Here is a 21,741-nt window from a genome sequence, read left to right on the forward strand (position 1 = left end):
AATATGAAGACAATAATGTGGAGTCTAATTTCTTTTAATGTATGCATTATTAATATATATTTCCATGCAAGACGGATTTTATTTTCTAATTGTACATTGAGAAACACTTTCCCAGGGAATCATTAACAATCGTGAGTCTTTGCATGAAGCCTACAAGATTACAGCATGTTAGCACAATAAGCAACAACACTCACTGAATATGCATGCTGCTCATCACTCTTACACGTTTCCAAGCACCATTTCATGGCCAGCAGCAGTATTGGCATCCATGAAACAATGTTAGGGAACATGAGTTTACAATGTAAACAAAACTGCTTGCTGTAGGTAAATATATTATGTGAGCATGGGCACATATACGAAGTAGGGCCAAGTTGAGTAGAAGACGTTAAATGGAGATTGTACACAGAATACAATGTTAATAGTCCAGAAATAAGTATGACAGGAAAGTAAATAGAAAAAAATGTACTCAGTTAATGTAGGAAAATGTGATTATGTCACAAAGAAGCATTTTAAACATAAATCTTTTCATACTGCTGTAATAATAATTAATCCTGTTCACAATTCTTGCCCCATGCACATAACTGAAAAAGGACATGCTAACTGTGAATGTGAGATAGACAGAACGCAACACAGTAATAAGAAAGGGGAGTAAATGTGATATTAATGTTAACATATCAAGTTAAGAGGGTCTATATTAGAATGTCAAAGTTTCAAAACTTCGAATGTTCTAATATCGACCCCTATTCAGCAAAAGCTGAAAATATCGAGGGAACAGAAAAACAAATTTTTCCCTAGGGAAAGAATTTGGTTGTCCATTTCTGTTGCTTAGGCATTTTCAGCTCTGTGGTGGAAAGTTACAGGTCGGGTTCAGGTAAGTGTGCGATTGAGTGTGGGTTAGGTTAGTTAGGGTTAGGGCGCGGGTTAGGTATGTGTGCGATTGTGTAGACATGAGGGTTAGGGTGGGTTAGGTGAGTTAGGCTTAGGGTGCAGGTCAGGTAAGTGTGCAATTGTGTGGATGTGAGGGTTAGGGCGGGGTAGGTGAGTGTGCGATAGTGACAGACCTTAGGGTTAGGGTTTGGGTTAAGGTAAGTGGATAGTTAGTGGTGTGTGTATAGCTTAGTGTAGGGTTAGGTGTAAGATTTTAGGTGTATGTGTGTGGATTGCTGTTTGTTTGGTGTGCTTGTGTTGTGTATGTGTTTTGGAACAGCAATTTTTTTTCCCTAGGAAAAAAATTTGATGTTCTGTATGTTCAGTGTTTTCAGCTTTCGCTGAATAGGGGTCGATATCAGAACATTCGAAGTTTTGAAACTTCGATGTTCTAGTATAGACCCAGTTAAGATAATAGCAAGGACAGTCAATACATTAAGGACTATTCACATGGACTACAGTTATTGAATACAATGTGTATATACAGGGAATGTATGTGTGATAACTGACAGTAGTGTTGTATTCTCCACTTCATCATATATAAACAAAAACAAATGATCCATACAGCTGTACTGTCAGGCACATCAGAAAAGGACATATTTTATCCTTTGTTGTCTCTTGACAGCTTTAGACAGGGGGTGTATTTGACACAAGTATTAGACAAACACGAGTCGTATATTTATGTACATCCTAAACAATAATATAATAACACTCAAAACACAAGTGACAAATAATAGCACAGATCTGATGATACTGCAGTTATTCAAGGTCTCCATTTGTAAATATAGCACATCTACTTTGTGATTATATTGGACATGCAAACAAAAAAATACAGTGGGCACCGCCACAACAACATATAAACAACAGATACACAAAAGAAAAGTATTCTAACACAGGCCCAGTCACACCTTATGATGATTTGCATCATGCCATACAGTAAGAAATGGTATGTAAGTCATCATGTCCTATAAAGCTGTACAGTGTGAAGAAAGCAATTACATAAATGTTTAGAAGAAGGCATGCAGTACAGTGCATTGTTATATAGAAATTAAGTAATGTCTGTGATAAATCCACGACATGTTCAACATTTGCATCTTGCCAAACTCAAGCACATGCCATAACAGCTATCAGAAAGATGTGCATAAACCTGTGACATCACAGAAACAGGCATAATGTGTATGTCATGACGAATACATTTGATGGGCTTTCAGGACTTGCTTATTGTAATGGGTATAGATCCTTCTCCTTGGAGGGTGATTATTTAAATGTGTTGCCTTCTGACTGCACCATAAATACTTTCTTTGCCTAAGCCATTCCTGTTTGACATAGCTATCTGACAGACAGACTTTACCAGATTCAAACCCCTGCCTGTCATACTACACACACTACAGAGCTGTACATTGATTGCATCTGTCACATGACATAGCAATGGATCTTGTCACAAACAAATGAAATTAGTGTGTGCAATAATAAAGGAAATGTGAGGCTAATTTGTACAGTATGATTTTGTCCGAATGATGACAAGGAGGTAGCTTCGTTAATGTTCACACAGTTGTGAGCAGTGCAATATCAGTGTTTCTCAGCCAAGGATGCTGCTCCTGTTGTTTTATGCGACAACATTGTCCCAGAACTGAACCACATCTATCTGTGTAGATACTATATGCTATATAAGTCATTACTGAATGCATGTGGTACAGGAGCACTCACACCATGACATTCACAGAACAATTATTTCACTGGCAGGATATTATAAAATACCTTTATACTTCTTTCTCCAACGTAAAAAAAAAACTGTGAATAATAACATGCAGTGCTATTTGTGCAATAACAGTACATTCGTATAATGTTGACCTTTGCTTGAATTGAACAGCAAGCTCTGTAAGTCCACCAAGTAATGGCATGTGTATGAACCACATATGTCACAGTGGAAGTCTTAACAAAGCTGTGAGACTCCACCTATGTGAAGTCATTACATCTTATGATTGTGTTGCAAACAATTTCTGTGACATAAAAGGAATGGGAAGATTTCTCCTAATGTAATTGTGCACATCATAACAGTAGTAACTATCATTCATGCATAAAAGCACACAAAGCTTGCAGTCAGTCAATGTGGGTTTTGAACACCTATGTGACGACACAAGCTACATGATATTGTGAAGAATGAATATGACACTGCAAATGTTGCAGCAGTTATAAGATATTTGGGTCTTTGAAGTTGAGATATCATGTTGTTGTTGTAAGAGATATATGTGCCTTTAATTTCTTTAAAAGATTGTTGCTTTTGTCATTTTCTCACACAATATTGCCTGTATACCCAAACACACGTGATGCATAATGCAGTCATCACTGTGACTACAACTTACATACATACATACATACAAATATTTCAAGCACAGGTATTAATGCCCTTCTGGTTTGCCAATATACCAAAACACTTGTTCCCATAAGAAGTGTCCAGGCTGTTCTTAAAAATATCTAAACTAGTACTTGCTTTAATGTAATTTGGTAGTCTGTTCCATGCATCGGCTACTCAGTCAGAGAACCAATTAGTACACTTCTCATTCCTATAGAATCTTCTACACAGGTTGTCTGATGATTTTCTAGGACTTTTTGATAACCCCAAAAATTCCTAGAGGTAGCTGCTTCTAAATGCCCTATATACCTGAATAAGCTCTCCTCTTAAATATCTGTAGGAGACACTGTACAAGTTCAGATATTTTAGTCTTTCATAATAACTTAAATTTTCATATCCATGAATGCCTTTAGTATATTTACACTGTACTCTTTCCAGTTTACACATGCATGTTTTCTTATAGGGTTTCCATATTGTTATTCTATACTCAAGTTTGGGTCTAATGTAACTAACAAACAATGACTTTATTATTTTTGTTTTCCTAGACTTTATAAATCATTGTATACAACCTATAGTTTTATAACTATCATTAATCAATTGGTTGACATGATTAGAAAAACTCATAGCTGAATCTACCCATATACCCAGGTCCTTAAATGAGTCTACAATTTCAATCACTGTGTGCTGTATTAAATATTCACCTTTCAATTTATGTCTCCCAAATCTTATATGCTTAGTTTTTGATGTATTTATCAGCATATTATTCTCCTGTGCCCAAATGGTCAATTTAGTCAAGTTCTTTTGTAGACATGCCTAATCTGTAACACATGTAATCAGTTTACCCAATTTCAGGTCATCTGCATATAGACTGCAGAACACCTCAGATGAAAAAGTTAGGTCTGAAAGATACAATCTAAACAAGTAAGGGCCTAGGACAGAACCCTGTGGGACACCCTGACTGTAACCAAGGATTTCACCTGTCCAGTTGGTATATGATAGTTGCTATGTGCTATTTGTAAGCCATGCAGTTATCCATCTTGTCATGAATACACCAATACCTAGTTGTAATAATTTATTGATCAGTGTTTTGTGTATGATCCTGTCAAATGCTGAAGTTGAATCTATATAAATTACATCACAGCACAATTTTCATTCATAGCTGTTATTATATTGTTATAGAACATCGTCTTACAGGTGGTAATACATCTGTTTTCAATATATGCATGCTGATATATGGTTTCAAGTCCCAACCTGTCCAGTTCTGACAATAACTTATCCAATATTACCTTCTCCATTATATTTCCACAACATGAAAGTAGACTTAAGGGTCTATATGACTTTGGGTTTGTCCTACTCCCCCTTCCCTTAAAGACAAGCTTAATATGTGCATGTCTCCAATCCTGAGGACTCTCCCCATATTTGTATGACCTAGTGAATAATAGATATAATGGTACTGTAAGTTCTTGCTGACGTGTTCTCAGGTCATTTTTACTAATTCCATCTCCTCCCTGTGCTTTGTTTGGATCCAGTTTGCGCAGTTCTTTTTCAATATAATCTAATTTGATTCGAGTATCTGGAGTTAACTGGATGTCACTAGGACAACTAATCACCCCTTTTGTGGAGCCAAACTGTTTTGTATAAGATTTTGTACATATATCTATAATCTGTTGTGTCTGAGAATACATTTTAGAATCTGCACACAGTTTATCAAGTTGTGTGTTACTCCTTCTACATTTTATATATCTATAAAAAGGTTTCCTATTATGCTCAATACATTTATATACATTTTCTTTAAATTTGTCTTGATCTTGTCTCACACTATGCTTAATCTGTTTGTCCAGCTTGTTTATTTCAGTTTTCAAAGTTGTAGTTTGATCTCTCTTCCATTTCTTATATTTTTTGTCTCTCACCTTAATCAGATATCTTGTTCTTATGGAAATATATCCCCCCCATGTGGTATGCCTAGATCCTGATGTTAAATACTTTTTTGATTTTTTTGCACTCAGTTTCTCCATCAAAACTTGCCAGATTCCATCTGCAGTTTTTCCACTGAACACCTCACTCCAGTCAGTTTTACACAGTGATTGTTTTGCTTCTATATAATTTGTCATTAATCTTCTTTGCATTGGCTTAGATTTCAGATTCCTGCACAAGCAATATACAACCAATAAATCTAAGCACACCAAGCAGTTCAGATACAAAATAACATGCTGGACTTGTAGAAACAATAGTTTAATAAAACAAAGCTTTCGGGAAGACAAATACCTTCATCAGTATGTTTTCAGTATTTTGAGTTTCATAAAGAAAAGTTTTAACTGTCAATACAATGTTTATATTTTAGTTATGTGAAGTGACACTTAGACCTCCTTTTTAAATGTGCATCTTTCATTATAGGGCTCTGTAGATTTCAGTATTGTTAAGCACTTTATGATTCTTTATCCATTCATCTATTTCATCATTTTTGTTGGCCCATGCGCCCAGAGCAGTCCGAAGGACCCAGTAGCGAATTACTATATCATTACTTCGCAACCAATGACCAGCGTGATGGGCTGCTGTATATGGCGGCGATACCTATATAGAAACAGCAAAACAGCATAGAGTATGTTTAACACCAACTAGGAGTTACTAGGACATGGTGAATGAGAAGTATACAAGGACATACACATACATAGACAGTTGCTTGCTTGATTCCAAGGTTCCACAAGAGGGGAAGGGATATACCAGGAACCCAGGGGGGAGCCAGGGCTATAGCAACAATGGCTATAATAATAAGCTTAAAAACTTTTTTTTAAATAAAAACATATTAAATTGAAAACTGGTACTTTTGAGAACAAGTAACTTCAAAAGGACAGTTCGTGATATTTGTTGTGATTTATTATTTACTATGGATGAATATAAAACATATGTACTATAGAGTGTTGCATGAATAGATATGTACATTTATTTAATATTAAGGAAAGTAGAAAAAAAAAAAATAGGGACCTAAATGAGTACAATACAGGGACAGCTTATGCATATGGTGAAAACTTATAAAATATTAAAATTTCCATTGCCATATATAACAAAGGTATATTTTAATAAACAGATCAAAACCAGGAGGAGGAATGCATACTGGACGTGTATATTATAAAGGTGGACATGTGCAAGGAAAACATGGGGAACAAGATATTCAAGTAACACAACATGTAATATCATGGTATGAGGACAGAAGGGGAAACAGTTATTTGAGGGTTTTTTTTTTTGTTAGATAGATGGTACAGGTAGAATAGGTTCCCGGTATGCTGAGTGAGAGAGAAGGATTGAAGAGAGACTGAATTTACAAGGGGTTCTCTTAAGCTCAAGCTAGAACCTAGTGTGGGAAATTTATGTTTGAAAAAGGAAAAATTTACAAAACAATTTTTAATTAACAATGAGGTGCACTGTGAACCTAAATCCTAATTCTCTCTATACACTGAGTAAGGGAAATATACATACACCTGGAATAATTAATCTCTTCTACTTTTACTATATAATATTGATCATTTATATTTTTGATTTTTTTACAAAGGTTGTTCTTTTACAGAAGTTAGAGTAAACATTAGTGTGGAGAAGTTTATGTTGGATGTTAAACTATTTACACAAGGATTAAAAACTATGTCAAATAAACTACAAATAATAATATAATAACAAGGATTATAATAATAAATTGAAAAATGAAGGAGCATAAAAGATAATTTTGCAAAGTAAAGTTTTTTTTTTAAGCGAAGTTAATGGGGATTAAAGAAAATTGAATATATTAAGGTCAAGGCAGAATAATTTAGTAATAAGGCAGAAATCAAAGGAAAAGGGGACAAGGAAGGAAGGAGCAACTTTCATTATAGAAGGATGAGAAAAAAGGGGGGGGGAGGGTGATGATGGGATTTGACCAAATGAAAGGAAAGGAGAAAAAATGGGGAGATATGGCCATATATGATAAAGCTATTTAATGTACTTTACAAGAAAATTGACCTTTTTAAAAGACAAATTGACCTTTTTAATTGAAAAATGAGATTTATGTATTTTAAGAGTTTAAAATCCTGTCATATTTTTTATTTTTGGTACACCTATCAACCTGGTATTTTGAATACCTAAGGTACAAAAAAATCTACACTTGAGGATCAAAAACTCCCAATATTTGCTTCTCAAGGATCAAAATGAAGCCTACAATATACTATGGGATGCTATATATAAACCAATCTTGGGATTTTTAAGCGCTGGTTTAAGAGGAATATGGATGAAATATGGGATATGTTTAAAAGTGTTGCAACTAGAACTGAAGTTTTAACCACAATTGATTTAGTTTTTTAAGAAGAAACAACAACATTAAAAATATTATAGAAAGAAAGGGTATTCAGGGTGGAGGGACATAGTAGAAGGATGGAACATACAAATGTAGTGGCATGTTGGCACATTATGATACATTTATGAGAACAAGGAAGTTACAGCATTGAGGTGATTGGGGAGACCAAGTAGAAATATAGAGAAATGATTTGGCAGTTAAAAATTAGATGCATGTGAAAAAAAAAAAATTAAGACATCTCTCTGTTATTGCACTCAACTCATTGGACCACGGATCCCAAATTAATTACAAATTACTAAAGTAATAATAACATAACAAAAAGGAATTATTGATATATTCATATATCCATTTGTTTACATTAATAATTAAATAATAAAAATCTAAAAATTAATATTTATTTATTTATATATTGCACATATATTTGCACATTATTATTATTATTTATTATTAATTATATATTTATTTATATATTTATATTGTCATTTATATTGTCACTTTATATAAATATTTATACTTATTTTATTATATAACATATATTATATTCTTAATTTTAATATAAATCCTTTTCAATTTTTGAGATTACGTGGTAAAGAAACACATACTTTCATTTTATATAATGAAGATGGTTTTAATTATTGTGTAATTATTGTTTAATGATTGTTCAATTAATGAAAAGTTTCATAAAGAAATGTCCTTTTTACTCAGTCAGAAATCAGTTTCCTTTTCTTCCTTGTTATTTGTTGTGAACTTCTTCCTTTCTTTCTTTTTTGTTTCCTTCTAAACTGGATCCTCAGACTGCTGAATACTTGTACCCAGGATTCCAAAGTTGTCAGGGGCATCATCTTGTTTCATAGGAGTTGAATCATCTTTGCAGAAAAATAGATGCATCATTTCCTAAATTTGTTCTATTTGTTCTTTACCTAATATTATTTATACCACCCATCCAGTCATTATTATATGAAACAACAGTTCTCCAAGCCATGCCAATTGCACAAGTGCAATCATCATCATTAAGTCTAGATTTACTTCTAACAATGGTAAGCAAATCTTCCAACTTTTGACATGAGGAACACAGATCACCAGTGTTATCAGCTGTTACCTTTAAATATGCATAGCATTTATTACGCTGTACAGGATATTTGTGCATTAGCAAATCGTTAATTGTATACTCATTTAAGGAATCCATATTCAGCTTCAAATTAATAAAATATTGCAAAAGAAAAGAATAATCAAAATCAGTAACCACAGAATTCAAAAACAACTTAAATCAACTTCTGTGATAAAAATCACATCAGCAATATACAACTAAATAATAAAGTAAAGGTAAAGTTGTGCAGACCATACAAGTTCTACAAGCCAAACAATAGTTGTGATTCTTTTGCGTCTCATCACTCACAGTCGCACTTCTTTTTAACAGTAAAGCTAAATAAATCACAAACCAAGATAGGATTGTTTAGATATACTCAGGATTTTCCTCCCTGCAATCTGTGTAAATTTATAGCTGTCTAGGCCCCTTGGGGTGGCTAGAGCTTGCCGGTCTAAATCCCATGCCTTTCTAACAACCAACAGTGAAATTAAAGTTAAACAACAAAATATGAGTCAAAGTAAATCTTGTTAACAAGCCATCCCTTCCTACCTAAAACATTGAAAAACAATGACAACAAATACAATACAAATTCAAATAAAACTTCTCTTACCAGTCAACTCCACAGTAAATCACAAACCAAGGTAAGATTGTTTAGAAGTTCTCCAACATGGCAATAATGCACAATGTGTGGATAGTCATGGACTTGAGCACGTCTTACTAAGGTAACAGCATACAGAACATTGTATGATTTCTTCACGCCTCAGGAAAAAACACGTCATCCCATAGCATCATCATTATCAAACAAAGCAATTCTGTGTGGTAAATGAGCATTAATTCTTTTAATAGCTGGATGACAACATTATTAACCAACATGTACATTCACAGTCATACTGCCACAAGTGAGTTTAAGGAGTAATGGCTGGATTTGAACAGGCTGCCTAAGATCACAAGGTGCAGAACACTGCTTGAATCACAGGCACCACACACATTGTTTTGCAATTGTGATAGTGCACATTTGAATGTATGACATTACCATTTTAATACTTTTAATACAGTGTTGTTCTTCTAGAAAGGAATGAAGTTTACAGCAGCAATATACAGCTACATGCATTAGAAGCCTTCTCTACACAGCACGACAAGCAAACACATACACACAGTAGGCAGTCATTGCTGGATTCAAACCTCTTTCCTCTGCACTTCTACAGTTTAGATGGCATAGTATCAAAAGCCAGTGCCAGAAGATAACTTACACTACAACTGCGATATAGTTCATTTTTGATAGCATTATGTAACCATTCTATTTTCAAACCTGAGTATAGTTGGGGATAATACAAATTTATAGGGTAGCCCTTTGCCAGTGAAAATATATCTCCTAAGTAGAAGTTTATGCAAGGGGTATTGATATGGACCCACTTTCACATGACAGGAAACACAGTCATATGAATTAATCAGTGTTGGATGTGAAACTCCTACTGATCTAATTATACAATCTATACAACACAGTATTAGCTGCAAGCACTACAGTAGAAGTCTGGCTTGTAAGGGTACAGAGTGCACTTTTCATATGATGACCCCATCAGTGTGGTGCAGAGAAGATGTTTGTGGTGAAAGTGGGATAAGGGTATGGGGGCATCCTTTCCCACATTAATTTTTTTCCCTGACTGGAAGTTGATACAGCATGTCTATACAGCAGGCTATAAGTACCTCACATTGAAGTCACACACACACACACACACACACACACACACACACACACACACACACACACACACACACACACACACACACACACAAACACATGCACTCACACACAAGTTCCCCACTGTGAAATTTAAATTGCCTACCTATTAAGCTGCATAATCTAGAGAACACAGTATTAGCCACAAACACCACAGAACAAGTTTGATTCTTAAGAGAAGAGAGTGCACTTTTGACATCATGACCTCATCAGTGTCATGCATAGAGAAGATGCCTGTGGTAAAAGTGGGATAATGTGCAGAGGGAGCTGTGTCGAAAGTTAAATTCTTCTCCTTATTTGAAGCAAACACAGCACATCTGTTTTTGACATTTTACTTACCTATCAGTAGAAACACACACACACAAGTTCACCACCGTAAGATTTGAATCTGATACCTAGCTAAGTTATAGAGTTACCACCAAATAAATTTGACTTTGACAGTAAGTGAATGCACTTATGAAAGGATGACCTCATCATTGTGTGTGGCATAGAAGATGTATGTGTTAAAAGTGGAATACATGGATGGGGAAATACCTCTCAGGTTAAATTTTACCCATGACTGGAATTTGATACAGCATGTCTGTTTCAGGAAGTTGGATGCACCTGATATGACAGGCACACACATATGTTCATCTCTGGGAGATATGAACCTCCTGCCAATTTAGGTTACAGAATCTAGAAAGCACAGTATTTGCCACAAGCACCACAGGGGAAACCTGATGCTTAAAGAGAAAGAGTGCACCTCTGACAGGATGACCTCATCAGTATGTTGCAGAGAAGATGTTTGTATTAAAACTGGGATAAAGTGCAGAGGGAGCTGTGTCCAAAGATAAATTCTTCTCCCGAGTGGAAATGGACATAGCATACTTGTAGATGAGGTGTTACTTACCTGTAATGAGAACTATACACAAGTTCAGTACTGTGAGAACTGAATCACCTACATATCTAGTTATTAAATCTAGAGAACACAATATGAATTACAAGTACCACAGGAGAAGTCTGACTTTAAAAATATGAAAATGCACATTTGTAATTAGTAAACCTTCACTGTTTAGACATCAGCTACTGTGCAGTTCAGGTTTTTGGACAAATGCATGTGCCTAGACAGGCCAACATAACAGTACTGTGCTTGTCCCATGTAAAGACATGCTTCTCTGCTACGATTTGTATATGACTTTCATGTACATTGCATTACTGTGAGGGACGTATCAGTTTCACAGTATGGGGTGTCAATGACAATCATAATAGTAAAACAGTGCTTTCATGATAGATCATCCCACAATGATTGCATGTAAGTAGTAGCTATTTACTGTGTCACTGTCATTTGTCTTCTCTGATGCCTGCACAATGTGCATTGACATTACAGACACATCCTAAATATGACACTGCACTTCTGAATAACAGTGACGGATTATGTGTGTAAATACTTTTTTGATTTTTTGCACTCAGTTTCTCTATCAAAACTTGCCACATTCCATCTGCAGTTTTCCCACTGAACACCTCACTCCAGTCAGTTTTACACAGTGACTGTTTTGCTTCCATATAATTTGTCATTAATCTACACCATTGTAGCACAGACATACATTAACAGACTGACTTAAATGAGCCAACATCACTCTGAAATCCAGAGACCTTGGTTTCAAGTTTCAGTAAAGACAAATAGAAGGTATACAACTTACTCAATTATTTGCTGTAACTATTTTTAAATTTCTCCACAGTGCTGGCAAGCTCATTTGCACTGCTGATGGCAAAATATTAGCTCATGCATAATATTATCTTCAGATTTTTAACTTAACATGAGAATTAGCATTCATCTGCAGTCTTCTGTACTGAACTTTGAGCACATAAGCAGTATACACATACAACTATATCTGAATGTGACAGAATTCAGGCAAGATATAGCTTATGGTCATCTTTTCAGGTGTCATGCTTTACACATGTATTATGGCAGTTCCAGTTCTTCAATACATGGCTTATGGAAACCAGTTTGAATCAAGGAGATTTATTTCATGACACAGAAGTGGTAATAACAGATGGACATTTAGTGACAGGAATACACATATAGACATACTAAGACATTAGTATACCTTAGTATATCTGTATGTCTCTAGTAAGACATTAATTTAGCTTTAATTTCTGCACTTATTTTTCTTGTGTTACTGCTTGCTTTGTCATCATAATTATTCAGGCAAGAACTGTACAAGACAGTGCTCACAACAAGGAGCAAGGACATTAACACAGCAGTAGGATAATGCTTGTTATGAGAGTATGTAGCCAATAGTTACACCCACAGGAGTCATATCAAACATTCCAAAACACTTTGTTATATATCCGGATTTGAACCTTGACTGTATTCCAAGACAATTCTACATTGGGTCTATATTACCAGAAATTAATGTTCAGGTTATTGAACACCTAAACATCTAACTGGTAATATTGAAACTAAAACCCGCAAACGGTGAAGGGAAAGACTTCTAGTGGCCACAAAAAACAAAACAACTTTAAACCCAAACAAAGTGGGGGCCTTCGCCTCCTACGCCCCCATCCCCGACTTTTTTGTTTTCGATATTACCAGTTCAATGTTTAGGTGTTCGATTACCGAAACATTTGATCTGGTAATATAGACCCTTCTACATTATCTAACCACATGACATAGGAATTCCTCCTCAGAGCTGAATCATGATCAAATGGAGCCCTAGGCAGGGTAATGGATTAGGGTCCCTCAGAACAACTACTCCCCCACAGCCATTCCAGTATCCCATTAATTGGCTATATCTCCCCATTTACCATAAACGGTGTTCATACCTGCAGCATACTATTTTTTTCTTTACTTTTACAATGATTACAGACATTTGAATTGAATTTAGAACATTTATTTCAACTTTTATAGCACAAACACTTATAGCCATTTGCCAAACAAAACAATACAATGAAAACAGACATAGCCTGAACAGTAAACTTCTCTGCCCTTGAAACTCACATTCATTGAAATGGCATTGAAACCCTCATTCAAAGAAAATGCATCTGGCCAGTGGCAGATTAAGTTTACCTTTGGGCTGTTTTCAAACTATAGGCCCCTTGCACACAAATTTCTAGGACCTTGTATACACACATGTGTTCTTTGATTCACCTTCCTGATGATATTACATTATATTCTGTGTATAATACAGCACCACTTGTTAGACTGTTTTAAATTTGTAGTTTTGAACATTTTTCTAGTAATCAGTGAAACACAATGTTCTTCTTTCGGCTTTTCCCGGTTAGGGGTCGCCACAGCGGAACTCCGATCCGCTAATGATTGGCAGTAGATTTTTTACGGGTGCCAAGGTGCCAGCTCGATGCTCAACCTTCAACGAAGGCACGCCCATTCTACGCATGTCTTTCGAACACCTCTCAACCACGGAGAGGACATGCAGACTCCACACAGAAGGTGCTCCAGCCGAGAATCGAATGGGAGAACCCCTTGCTGTGAGGCAACAATGCTACCGCTGCACCACCATGGCTTGTAATCAGTGAAACATAATGTATGAACCAAAAATGATAAAACTAACCATTTCAAAACATTTAAATCGTATAAAGCTACTCACGCTTCTGTCATTACAATCCATCAATACCAATAAATATGCACAATCTCTGCAGAAGTAAAAGTCATCTAAATAATTCCACATTAATGAGATCTCTACATAGCTCATAGGTAAGTACTAGCTAGCAACCATTCTGGGCCATTTTAAAACTAGCCACTATCGTAAAGGTGAGAATCAAACCTTATACCTTGTGTCTGTAAAATAAAAATACTTTAGCCATTATACCAACCACAGAAGAATTTGCTGCTGGTAAACAAGTTTACATTTCAGAGTTTCATGTACAAATTCAATACTTGCAGTCCTTGGATAATAAATTGCTTATGTTACATTAAAAACATTGGTAAGCTGGTAATTTTGTAATAGGGAATGGCTGGCAAACTGACAACAGTTTTATGGTTACTAGACATTTAACCAAAAAAGGACACACTCAGGAGTACAGCATCCTCATCTTCCCTTAAAGGATACTATAGTATCAATAACCCATCTACAGGGTGTAGGAGAAGAACCCACACCTTTCTGCTCCAAGGACAATTGTGCTGCCTGTTGTGCTACTACCACTGTTTTCAACTTCTATAATACAAACACTGACAGCCATTTGCTAGGCAAACAGTGGCACATTGAAGACTGACTTTGTATGAGCAACAGTAAATTTCTCTTCCCTTGAAACTCACAATTCCTTGAAAATGCAAGTAAACTCATATAAAAAGCAGTGACACTCAGTTCCTTGAAACTGCACTGAAACTCAAAGAAAATAAACTGAAACACATGTTAAGTGAAAGCACAATGAAAGTCACACTCCTTGAATATGCACCCCTGCCTGATAATTAAATGAGCAGTCTGGTAGTTGGTGTAGACATTTCAGGCTCTTTTCTTCTGTAACCAAGGTACAGGGTTTGAGCTTGAGCAAGTTATCTAACTAACCTGTCAGCGGAATTAGGGGGCATTTCACACACTGCCACACACACCTTTCTCTATACAGTCAACAAAGGAATGTATGGGCTGCATATGCTTGCCTGTCTCTCACAGAGTTGTCCTCCACATTTGAACTCTGTGTGAACAGTAGTGAAGAAGAAAGTTAATTGTGTGTGTGTCATGACACATGCAGAGTGCATCCTTAAAGAAGAAATGTATTTTTTTAATCACATAAAATGTGGCATCTCCTGGCCAGCAGCCCCCCCCCCCCCAAGTCCGTGGGCCCTAGGCAGCTGCTTAGGTCACCCAGTGCTGGATCTGGCTCTGCTCCTACTTCACAAACTTCAACCATGATAACTGATTGAAGCAAAGTAGAATGCATGTATCACTGTTTATTACCCTCATGAATGTAATAAGTGCATTACATCCATTAGCCTAATTAATATGAAACATTAAAAAGTGATGATACAGAAGTGGGAACACATACTGACACGGTGACAATGATAGGGAGACACAATGAATGTTATCATTTTTCTGGGTCATTTTGTAACATCCTTGGGGTGTGTTAATGTTATGTTTTTCCTAAGAAGTAATCCGTCATGCTATGTACAATCCAGTGATTCTGATTGGGAGAAAGCAGAAGTCAGAAAGTAAAACAATGACTGAGACATAAGCAGGATAAAGGTGGGTAACTAAGATATGTAGGCAGCACTTACATGCATAATTATAATACAGTTATATACAACTTTCTGGATTCAAACCCTTGACACCATGCCAATGCTATTTCACAGATATGTGAAATATGTCAACACACCACGCAGCAAATGTTACTTCACAAACATAATTTTACTGGTTTGATGGGACAGTCACAAAACAATGAGGCAAGAGAGAATGTATCCTTTTGACTTCATCACAGTAATGACAAATGTAACATTATGCAAGATGTACATTGCAGTCAAAATCATATTAAATGATCCAGTGCAGAATGCTTCCTAACAATATTCGACATTTGAAAACCCTACATGGTGTACATTTAACTCTTCAGCTTGTTCAATAGAAGATTAGCCTAACTGTACATAGCTAAGCACGGAAGCGTGAAGGGCACCAGAGTAATGCATCTAAATGAAAACTAACCACACCAACACAATTCTAGTTGCAAGCATTTTACATCACAAACCATACTGACACACTCCCAGTTGCAAACATTTTACATCACTGATAATCTACCTAATCATTTTCAGTCAAACATTAAATGTATGCTTGCTTATGTTGTAAGTGATAGTTTAATAAATATGTTTCTTGTTTAACAAAACAGGAGCAGGAACTGAATAATTTATGTAATATTGCTTAGGTTATATGATATATAGCAACATATGTAAAGTATAATGTTTGCAATGTTAATTTGTTAATAGTTTGATTACTTTTGTATAAATGTAAATTTGCCTGTGTCACAAGTGATAATTCAATAATGTTGTTAAAAAAAAAAAGGCTAATTAGCACCCTTTAAATCACACAATTGAAAGGACAGTGAAAACCTACTGAAACAGAAGAGGTGAAGCAAGAAAGAGCGATGGAGAGAAAGAAACAGCAACAGTACTGTTTATGGGACATGTAGGACCATCTTAATTGTATGTTACTCTCACTGATTTCCTCAATATTACTCTGTCATGCTCTGTACACTAAGGTATCTGCTACTGGGAGCAGGAAGGGGTAGGACAGTATAACCAACACTAAGACATAAGCAGGATAAGGCTTACTAAGTCTCCTGGTTGGGGATGGAATGCTTTTGCAAATGATTTCATGATGACATATTCAAATGGCATGTTAATGAAATGTAATTAGAGAAAAAAACAGTTGTTTGTAGCTAAACATATGATAGGAATATAAAATGTTGTGAAATAATAATTTGACATACAGCTGTAATCCAACCCATGACACTTTGAAAAAAGCTCAGGCTACAGACCGGAAAATTATCTCAACACACCACATCACGTCTAGCTCATTAAATCCAGCAACCTAAGACCTGTTAGAGTAACTATTTCAATGTAGTGACTTTAGTCTATCTTTAGTCTGCATTCCCATAGCACAGTGGATTTAAGCATATTTGCATGAAAGTAACTGGACTACTGCAGCTGAAATTAAAATGTTCAACTTTTGCCAAAGGAATTTAAATGACATTCACCATCACTTAACACTGGTGTGTGATGCCAACTTCCACACACACGCTGAGGTCAAAAAGTGAAGGTTTTTTGAATGGCCATTTCTGGTCATGTGTGTTGTATGTGATTCTATTTCTTGACCAGATTAAATGTAAAAAATAAAAAGGTTTAAGCCAGTGGTGAAAATGGAGGTGGTGAGCAGAGGGTAGGACACAGGGTAAGAATACAAGAATTTGCAGGAGGGTGCTTGGAGAACACCATAGCTAGCCACTCCTTCAGAACATAAGTGTAGTGTTGTATACAGAGTTTCATGACTTTGGAGAGTCTCCACACCAAAGATGTGTGAAAATAACAGAATAATGTTGTATAGCCAATTAAAACAAATCAAGTGCATCAAGATAATACACAGGCAAAGTGGAGAGCTATTTATGGGGCATAATTTTTTATTTGTAGGACAGGTGCTCATTTTTTTTGGCAAGAGGAATGTTGGGGAAGGTCATTAGGAATGAGAGGGTCAGGTAGGTAGGTTAGGTTAGGTAGCAGGCACAGACATACAAGACATACAAGGCAGATAGGGCTGGTGATGGACACAAAGAGTTGGGTAATACCTTGACTGGAAATAGGGTCCTCAAAGGGTCATACACATCCAGCTTGAGAACAGTGAGAATCTAGTCCTTACCCTCAGAACTGTCATCAATGCCTCCTGTGTCAGTTGCCTGGGTCAGTGCTTGACATGGCATCACTTTGGTAATAAGCTACAGGACCTTTTCAACCTGGCCATTTCAATGCCCTACACCAGCACTGTCAACTCCTGATGGGTGACAAAATCACCACTTCCACTACTACTTCTCCTGTAGGGTGCCACTGCACCAACAGTGGGGACACCACCACCAGGCACAGGTGGAGCAGGTAAGACAGGAGTTATGGAGGTAATTCTGAAAAGTTGTGACCCAGATGTGATGGGTGTCTGTGCTGCATCTGGTGGTGTTACCACAGCCATCTGTGGAGGCATGGCAGGCCAAACTGCACTGTTTGGTCTACCTCCCTTTGATGATGGTCATTTTGTTTTCAACTGCAATATATTAAAAATATGGAAAAAGAGAAATAGGGTGGGGAAAGATAAAAAAAGAGAGAACTAAATCAATGGCATGTCAATTATTTTATTATTTCAATGCATAAACTAATATGAGCAACACATAAATAAATCTTGTCCACATCCAGATATGATGGATAGGTATTAATGTGTAGTAAAATCCATTAATCACAATGTTATGATATGACCAACAGAATCATGTATTTCACTGTGAAAAATTAGATATCTGCATTCAAAGATAATACTTGCATTTGCCAAAAGTTAATTATTAATGTCATGCCATATTGCAGTTAATACCATCCAAATAATATCCTGAACAAAAATCTAAAGTGTGTTTCCTGGTAATGAACTCATAAACAACTAAGCTAATGTATTCATCATGTAATGCAATCACCAAGAGCTGTAGAAGCAGTCATTTATACTTGATATCAGAGTTAAAGTATACATAACAGATCATGATGATATACAGTTACTAATTGAAAATACTTCTATGCCTTCCATTCAGACCGGATGCATACTTACCTTGTGCATCTCTGTGGCAAGGTAGTCTTTCCTAATGCACCTCATAGTATCTCTGCTGTAGCTGTACAGTAGAAAAAAGAAAAAAGTAGGTATATGAAAACATTGGATGAGGGAAAATGGTTCACACTGCTTACCTTGACCTGGCCAAGACATTTGACACAGTACCCCACTCGGGCATTGTTGACAAACTCAAGAGGTTCAGTACAAACTCGTATGTCACCTGGTGGATAGCCAACTGGCTCACAGACTGGACCCAGGAAGTTAGAACTGGGGAGTCCACCTCTATAAAGTGGCCAGTCACAAGTGGAGTCCCTCAGGGATCAGTCCTTGGACTGCTCCTTTTTGTCATTTACTTCTGTGAAGTCAAGGCCAATGTCAGTGGTCTGTGGCTGACTAAATTTGCAGATGATTGCAAATTAGGAGCTGTCATTGAACCCACACTGACATAAATGTTCTCCAAGAGGGGCTAAAACAGACAAACAACTGGTGTCAGAGCCATGGACTAAAACTACATGCCATGAAATGCATAACAGTATCCTTTGGAAAGCCATCAATCCCTGGTAACTATCATATTGATAACACACCCCTTAGAGTTGACCCACTAGTCAGGGGCTTAGGGGCACACATAGATAGTAATCTAGCATTTTACCATCATGTGTCTACAGTAGTGTAGAAATCATTCTGTGTTGCCCAACATAAAAATAAAGGTATGGCATCAAAGTCCAAGGAAATCATTGTCCCACTGCATTTGGCATTCATCAGACCTACCATTGAGTACAATGCCTCCTTTGGTATGTACCTAACCAGACATATCCAACAATTGGAAGATCCACAGAGGCTCCTCACTAAAAGAATACAGGGCATAAGTAAAATGTCCTATGCAGACTGCCTCAAGACACAATCCCTGTATTCTGTCTCCCACAGGCTTTTGAGGGGAGATCTATGCCTGGCATACAGGGCATTATTAGACCCTACTCTGATGGACCTCCTGCATATCCACAAAACAAACTGCACCAGAATTACCCATTCTAAAGACTTAAACCTTGCCTGTGATGTAAATAGAACCTGTTGGAGAGACAGATATGTATCCCAGAGACTACCCCATCTGTGGAACAGGCTTCCCTTCCATGTGAAGTAGAGTTCATCTCTAACCCTTGTTTGGTACCTATATCTCTAATGGACAAAGGCAAACTGCAAACATTTCATCTCCCAGGCCTCTGCTTGTAAATGCTTCACCTGCCAAACTCCTGCTTATACTTATCAAGGGTATCAGAACTTGTCAGAGATTTGGGATGCATGGCTAGGCTTAAAAAGACCCTTGTGGTTGTTAGCCTAGTAAACAACTATAACCTATAAACCTATTATGAATAAATTCCTTTGTTGGCTAATTAATGATCCATCATTGACAGGTGATGGGTCAGTATACTCACAGAACTGATGGGTGTTTGCAATCCTAAAGTTATCCACCCATCAGCTCAGGAGGTTCTGCTTACACCTCTTCATGTCACTGTAGTGTTGACTTCATACATTGCTGCTGAGTGCACGGGATGCCAACTGCGCTGGACACAGCCTTCACCAAGCTATTCCAAACTTCAGCTTTATAGTGAGACTTGGTATAATCCCCCTGCATCAGCCTCTGTCTGTAGAATTTCACTAGGAGTGCCTCAAAAATCCTGGACTCCTCTGACAGCCCTGCAGTGGCACCAGGCTAGCTTGCAGTTCACAAGGCAGCTGACATTAAAAATGTTCACTTTTTTCTTAGGAAATGAACCATGTTTGCATGCTGCTGACTGAAGCACAAATGTAAAAGTAATTTAATTTTTTAAAGTACTTTGTATTGCAAATTAACACATCTAATGGATATATGTAGCAAGGGACAAACCTGTTATAGCATTATAATAACACAGCCATCCTTTTCACATCTGCTTGCAGCATTACAAGTAGTATTTAAATTATACATAATCAGAATGTCATTAAATGGCAATTGTTCAGAAAGGGGACACAGAGACAATGACAGGAGGACATTCTTGCAACAGTGCATACAAATTACTCATGACATCTGAGGTTACATACATTGCATAAGTGTCATATTGACAAATTGTGAGACGTCCACTTTACTCGCATTACTACTTTTGTGTCAGCATACTGTACAAAATGTCATATGTCTCAACGAGTCTACTGTATAACTTCGAAAATACACTTCGGAATTATACAGCAGACCCTGTGTTCCGTGAAACTGCACTTACTCGAAAGTGCACTTCAGCGAACACTGCTTCTGTGAATGTATCGCACCACAGTGGAGGACAGTAGGGAAATGTTCTATGTCCTTCACTGTGGTGCGGTAGTCACTGACCTTAGAGTTAGAACATGGGTCATGGTAAGGGGATAGCCCTACTATCTATACCCTTACCATGACCCGTGCCCTAACCCTAAGGTCCGTGACTACTGCACCACAGTGGAGAACAGGCTATGTCCTCACTGTGGCACAGTAGTCATGGACCTTAGGGTTAGAGCACAGGTCATGGTAAGGGGATAGCCCTACTAGCTATCCCCTTACCATGACCCGTGCCCTAACCCTAAGGTCTGTGACTACTGCACTAAACTGCAGTACATAGTCCATTCGCTGAAGCGGGTTTCGCAGAAGTGCACTTTCAAGTAAGGGCACTTTCAACGTAACCCAGTGTCTACTGTGTAATTTCAAAGAAGTGTATTTTTGAAGTTATACAGTAGACCCGTCTCAACATCTGTAGCATGTATCATTGTTAATAATGAAAAGAGGTGAGTTTACAACAACAACACTTTTGAACCATACATTCATTTGGACTATAGCTGAGTGTTGTAACATATATAGCAGACCTTAGCCTATTCATTTCAAATACAACAATAGGTGTCAATAATTATTCTGAATCCAGTTCTAAAAAAATCTGCAAACTGGTTTAAAACCCTGCATCACCTGTCTTATTTCTCTAACCTCATTTCTCTTGCACTCAGCACCAAAGAAAAATGTACCTAACAGCTGCATTTGTGTGACAAAGAGAAATTAATCTA

Source organism: Protopterus annectens, chromosome 2.part0 (genome assembly GCF_019279795.1).
Source record: "Protopterus annectens isolate FY-2018-M chromosome 2.part0, PAN1.0, whole genome shotgun sequence".
In the NCBI taxonomy this organism is placed as follows: Eukaryota; Metazoa; Chordata; order Ceratodontiformes; family Protopteridae; genus Protopterus; species Protopterus annectens.